The sequence below is a fragment of the Candoia aspera genome, chromosome 3 (genome assembly GCF_035149785.1).
Source record: "Candoia aspera isolate rCanAsp1 chromosome 3, rCanAsp1.hap2, whole genome shotgun sequence".
Taxonomy (NCBI): domain Eukaryota; kingdom Metazoa; phylum Chordata; class Lepidosauria; order Squamata; family Boidae; genus Candoia; species Candoia aspera.
The window spans coordinates 59681463-59687781 of NC_086155.1; positions in this window are offsets into that span (position 1 = coordinate 59681463).

Here is a 6319-nt window from a genome sequence, read left to right on the forward strand (position 1 = left end):
GATATTTGGATGAGACTTCTCCAGGAAATACTAGGGCTATAAATCAGCTATTTTCTGGAAGAAGGCAATGACAAACCACTTCCATAATGTTGCCAAGAAAATTACATGCATCTATCCACAAGGCACCAGGAACTGAGCTTGACTTGATCTATTGTTTGTTAAATATAACTCATTTGAAGAGTCCGAAAGGAGCATATATCAAAGAAAACTACTTATGAGTAGGACTTGGTTCTCACAAACAGCATGTTAGGTGAGAAGTCTGTACCCAAATGATACTATTTTTAATTATTATTGGGTGCTCATTTGTTTTTTAATGCCCCTCATTTGTTTGTTTGATTTTTTTAATCCTCACCTGGAAAAAACTAGCAGGTCTGAGAGAAGGCTAGGCTAGAACTTCTTCACCTGCCACCAAATTTCTATGCACGGAGATTTGTTTTGTTTGTGGTATGGATAAGCACTGGTACACAGGCATCCTCACCTTTAGTTTGAAATGGTGCATCAAATGCACAACTTCTCCATATTGTACACTGTATGTGAAAACTGAGGCAAAAATGTCACAGATAATATTGGCTGACTTTGAAGAGACAATAGCAAATTAACACCGAGAGAGGACTTGTCTGGTTTAGGCAGAGGTGGGCAATTCATAGACTGCTTGCAGCCCCCACCTCCTGTGATTGCACTGCTGAAGTTCTGCAGCAAAAGGGACAAATGTCAGTGAGATGATCTGGGCCTCTTTTCCAGGGGGTTGGGTTGTTTTAAGGGACAAATAAGAACAATTTTCCTAGGAGGTCTTGTGCTCCCATCCCTACCTTTAATTCCTCCAAAAAGCAAAAAGCAAAAAAAAAAAAAAGCCACATCTTCTCTGGTGATATAACATCACTGATTGCCATGAAGGCTGGCAGGTTGAGGCTGAGTTAAGGATCTTGACCTCTCAAATGTTGCCAGCCCTGATTTTAGGGATGGAGAGGTTGCTCCCTCAGGGATCTCTAGCAGGAACAATGGTGGCCACAGACATCCTTTCCTCGAATTTTTTTTTTTTAAATCCAGGTTGGGAGAGAAGGCGTTTAAAACTGAATGGATACTTTCCAGCCTTGTTTAAAAAGTCCAGTGGGTTCTTTGCAGCAGATTTCTCCATTACTTTGTTGTCCCAAGAACTCTGGGTTCTTTAAAATCTGGCATGCTTCGCCAATTAACACACCAGGCGGAAATCTCTTTTATAGTTTTATTCTGCAGAAGAAAGGGTGCCTATGACTTTAGTTCCACAGGCACACCAAGCTTGCAAATCAACACAACTTTTATACATGTTTAGAACAAAGAGGTACATGATTATTGGCAAACAATACTTATTCACACTCTTGGGTGAGCAAAACACTCCCACAAGGTGGGCACTTTCACTGTTGCTGGGGAGAAATATGAGCTAGTTGTTATCTCTCTATTCCCATTGCATGCCCAACTGACCACTTCCTCCTCCCTTTGATCTCCAGTTGGGGAGAAGAATTGGGGGCTTACTGCCTTTCTCTGCTTGCACCAGGCTGATAATGGATACACCCAGGAAGAGCTCCAGTCTTATCTATTAGCCTTTGAAATGCTCAGAGCAAATGGGTTAGGGCGGTTAGGGCAGCTGGTCCTAGTCCTGCTCTGGCAATACATTCATAGGTAGACTTGAAATCATGAGAAGCCATGTGTAAGTCATATTGCTGAGGTCACTGGAGAGGCAATCTTCACAATTAGTCTAAAAGGTCTACAGTATTGAGTATTTGCATACATGTAAATGCTTTTATGTGAGGTGTCTCACATGATGCAAGGTAGAACTCTCCAGTAACTAGGTTCCAGCTCATGTGGAGTCATGTATTCAAAGGTTCCCTACTAAATACAATTATGCTGTACAGTAGGAGAACTGACTGTTCACTGTAATTACCAGCATTACTGATGGAAGTGAAGGGGAGAGGGGACAGACTGCTCACCACTCCTTTTATGTCAAATTTTACCTACTGATCTACCAGCGGAATAAGATTGATATGATCATGTGAAGTTTTGTGGTCAGATGGTCCTTCCAGGAAGTTCTGAAGAAGGGAGGATGTCTCTCTATCTCTACAGGAAACCCAGTGCTGCTGTAATTGTGCAAGGCTTTTAAAAGATTAATCAAGCTTGGGAGAGATCCATCAGACGCTTTGTACATTTTTAAAAAATAAATGTACTCCTGACCTACCCCCACTTCTAAGGAATGGTTTTAAATTGCTAGACCAGAACATTGTGAAAGTGAGGGAAAGAATGAAACCAAACAAAATTGGCATTGGTAGCTGGCATGTGTGGCTTCCTGTAACAGGATCTAGAAAAATGAGGCAGAGGTCTACCTTATAGTATCAGTTCTGCTTTTTTCCTTTTGTCTTTTTAGCATTTGGATCCTGGCTTTTACCCCAGTCAGTAAATCAGATGCAAAATTATACCAAACTAGAATGGGTACCACTTGTAACATGCACAACCTTGCTCAATCTGGCACCCTCCAGGTGTACTGGGCCCACTAGCTGGGAATTCTGAGAATTGAACTTCTAACATGCTTAGGAGGTGGCAAAATTGGAGAAGGCTGCATCTACAGAGGGATTGCATCCACTGCTAATAACAGTGATACGATTTAGGACTTTAAAAAACCCACAAGATGGATGCTGGCAATGTTTGTCAACATTGTTTAGTTGACTGAATATGGACACTAAGGGGAGTTGTTAACATACTTTTTTGTGAGTTAATGCTTGGGGAAAAATCTGAAGCTTTGTACTTCAGGGCTATGGAAAATCTTTGTTATGAGCAAAACTACACATTTTTTAAAAAATGGATTTGCCTTTCTTCCATTTAGTTCATTGGAATTATTTCTGCCAAGTTTAAATAGGCATCTAAAAGAACCCTACTAGAATCCATGGAAATCTGGCCAGAGGTCAGCAGAACAACCAAGGGAGACTTTAGAGTTGGTGTGATGGGATGATTGCATTTGCTGGAGTTGGTTTGCCCCACTCTGCTTCACTAAGATGCAGAGGTGATGTATGTCTCTTTCTCAGAGGACTTTGCAAGTGTATGAAGCACTTCTTCCGGTGGTTCCCTTAGCTGGGAATGAGTTTCTGTACATGTACAGAGCCCCACTTCCCCAGCCAAGTGATGCAGTAATGTCAGTGTTTCACAGCACTGGAATGCTTTGCATGGAACATGAAGTGAAGCACAAAGTCAAATACGTGTACATTCCTATTTGAATGTCAAGCTTTCTCACCGCTACAGAAGAGTAGCCCATGATGAAAAATGACCAAAATAACTCCCCAGGGAGGGAGTGCTTCCTCCATATCAACCTCTAAACAGCAATTTCATGCAGAATACACAAGATGCACCATAGGTTTGTAAGAGGCATTGTTAAACCTTCAAAACAATTGGCGGTTTCTGCTTGACATTCTGAAAATGCTGGTTCAAATTCTGCTTTTTCATATCATTTTTATAGGCAGACTTTGGTTGTATATGTATGCGTCTTTGGTTGATGGTCACAGATCACAGTACTTTCCAAAGGCATGGCTGATCAAGGATTTCTCTAACATGGGAAAGAGTTTTATCTGTGTTGGAACCTAAGGACTGCAGTATTCACTCAACCATACAGAGTTGGCAGTGAATTAAATTTCACTTGAGGCTGAGAATAGGTGAAAAGAGGCATGGAATTTAACTAATGGAGAGAGAAGAATTTAGGAGTGGGAGATTGAAAGCAACAAGGGCAGAAAGATGGAAAATAGCATATGAAATGTGACCTCAGTTCCAAGGGTGGGGAAAGGAATGTAGGCAACTGGTGGTATTCTTCCTCACTGAGGGATTAATGAATCCCCAACATGATGAAATATGGTTGACAAGGGACATGAGCAGCAATTCCAACCTTTTCTTATCCATATAAAGCTATTTTGCTAAATAGATCCTTTTGTTCATTCATGGTATTGGAGTTAATGAACATTCTTTCACCCTCCCTTTTTCTCTTGTGAATAAACAGCTGAAACTGAAATGTTCAAATCTGAGATTAGAAGAAAATGCATGAAGGAGGCTTTTGAATACTGACTTGGGAGCAGAAATTGCCAGTGGACAAATTTTATCTTCAGTGTAATTGCTAGCAAACACTATAGTGCGGAACCACTAGGAATAATGGGCCTCATTATAGAGATACTTTTCCGCAGGAAAAACCATCATAAATCCATGAAAAACAGCAAAAATAAGTAAGTAAGTAAGTGTCAGTGTTGACTCCTAGCAACCACATAGATAGATTTTCTCTATAATGATTTGTCCCTAACCTGTTCTTTTAGGTCTTCCAAGGGGGCACCCAGTTTTTAAAACCACATGGATAGAAAAATAAAAATAGTGGCAGCTTATTGTATTTAAATTTGAATGCTACAGAATTAGTATTAAAAATTAGCAAGTGCTTCTTAGGTATTTTCATTTATTTTACATTCATTGGCCAGAACACTAAAGACTGAGTAGTCTTACTGAGAGAAAAATTACTTAAATCTTTTCAAAACATATCATGCCAAAGGCTATTTTGGCCCTCTTTGTTCACACTAGCCTTTTTCTCCCACTATGGAAGTGCTTTTTGAAGTTCATGGTCAACTTTTTATCCTTAGTGCTGTCTCAGGTTCTGCCTGTTCCTTCCAGAATTTTTCAAACCTGTTTTGTGACATTTTTTTCCTATTTGTTTCATTGTATCTCTGGTAGCATTTACAGGATGAACACAGGAATGCAGCAGTGTTTCTCATCCTTGGCAGCTTGAAGATGTGCTGACTGGGGAATTCTGTGAGTTGAAGTCCACACTTCTTCAAGACGCCAAGGTTGAGAAACACTGAAATAGAGTATTTCTCCATTGGTGGGTAACATTGTAGCCTGTTAAACTGGTTTGACCAAAGGAGAGGTGGCTCTGTAGGCAAGAATTTTGTTCTGGTTTTCTTAACATTTTGTAATCAGGCAGGAAGGTCAACTATTCAAGTTTTTTGGAATGCATATATAACTAACTATTCATCTATATATATATTTTTAAATGAAAAGTACAGCCTTGCACAGCTTCAGAAGAAAAAAAGCACATCTAGTAAAAAGAAATATTTACAATACTACAGATCTGTGACAAAAAGTAAATCTAAACTATGGATCTTTTGTGGAAAAAAAAAAGCCAGTTTGGTCTAGTGGTTAAGGCAACGGGCTAGAGACCAGAACTCTGTGAGTTCTAGTCCTGCCTCAGGCATGAAAGCCGGCTGGGTGACCATGGGCCAGTCATTCTCTCTCAGCCCAACTCACCTCACAGGGTGGTTGTTGTGGGGAAAATAGGAGGAGGAAGGAGTATTAGGTGTGTTCACCACCTTGAGTTATTTATAAAAAAATAATAAAGGCAGGATAAAATGTCTAAAAAAAACCCCATTGTACATATTCAAGAGGATTTATGTTTGATGTATTGCTTCTGACTTTTGAAGTGTCTGCACATTTGCTGTGATGTGGGACATGCAGGAGGAGGTCAAAAAATCATGTGCCCTTTTAGCATGTCCTATGCATGACACACAGAAAGGAGTGGGGCTTTGATCACATGGCTGTGACTGCCGTATTGAAGTTTTCTTTTTAACTCTCTCTTGTCGTGCTTCTGCTGTAATGGCTACGGAGTAGACTTAATGTAACAAACAGAAAGATAAACCCATCTTTCTTCATCTCCTGTTATTTCTCCTTGAAAAGAAATACATTTGGAATCTTTATTCCAGCCTTCCCAGTCACATCGCTTCTCTCCTTCATTTGCCTTTCTTTAAAAAAGAAAAGAAGGAAAAATTTAAGCTAGTATGAAACTGACAGGGCAGTCCTTCATATGCTTATTCAGAAGTCCCACTGACTTTAATTGGGATTATTTCTAGCAAGTAGTAATTCCTTCCTTTTTTAAAGAAAGACACTGCAACTAATCCTTGGAGAAGGTCATCAAAGAAATAAACCTTTTCTTCTTTCAGTGATAGAACAAGAGGTAGGTGAAATCATCAAGGAAGACTGGAGTGGGAGTGAGGGCTGGTGAACATGAAACTTAAAGCAGATGTGGATGAGGTGGATCAAGATTAAAAGCCACAAATAATGCTGGCTGTTTCCAAACTCTTGCAGATGAGATGCTTGAGATGCTAAGGCAGGCAAACTGAAGAAAGAAAATGAGCATTTTCAACAAAGCAAGGACTACAAAATATTCCAGTTGGCTGATCATCGTGGCAACTACAGAGGTGTTCACACGTGGGGGAAAGTGTGCCCCTCAAACAGTCAACATGACCTTTTTTAAAAAAAACAAAAAACACAAATT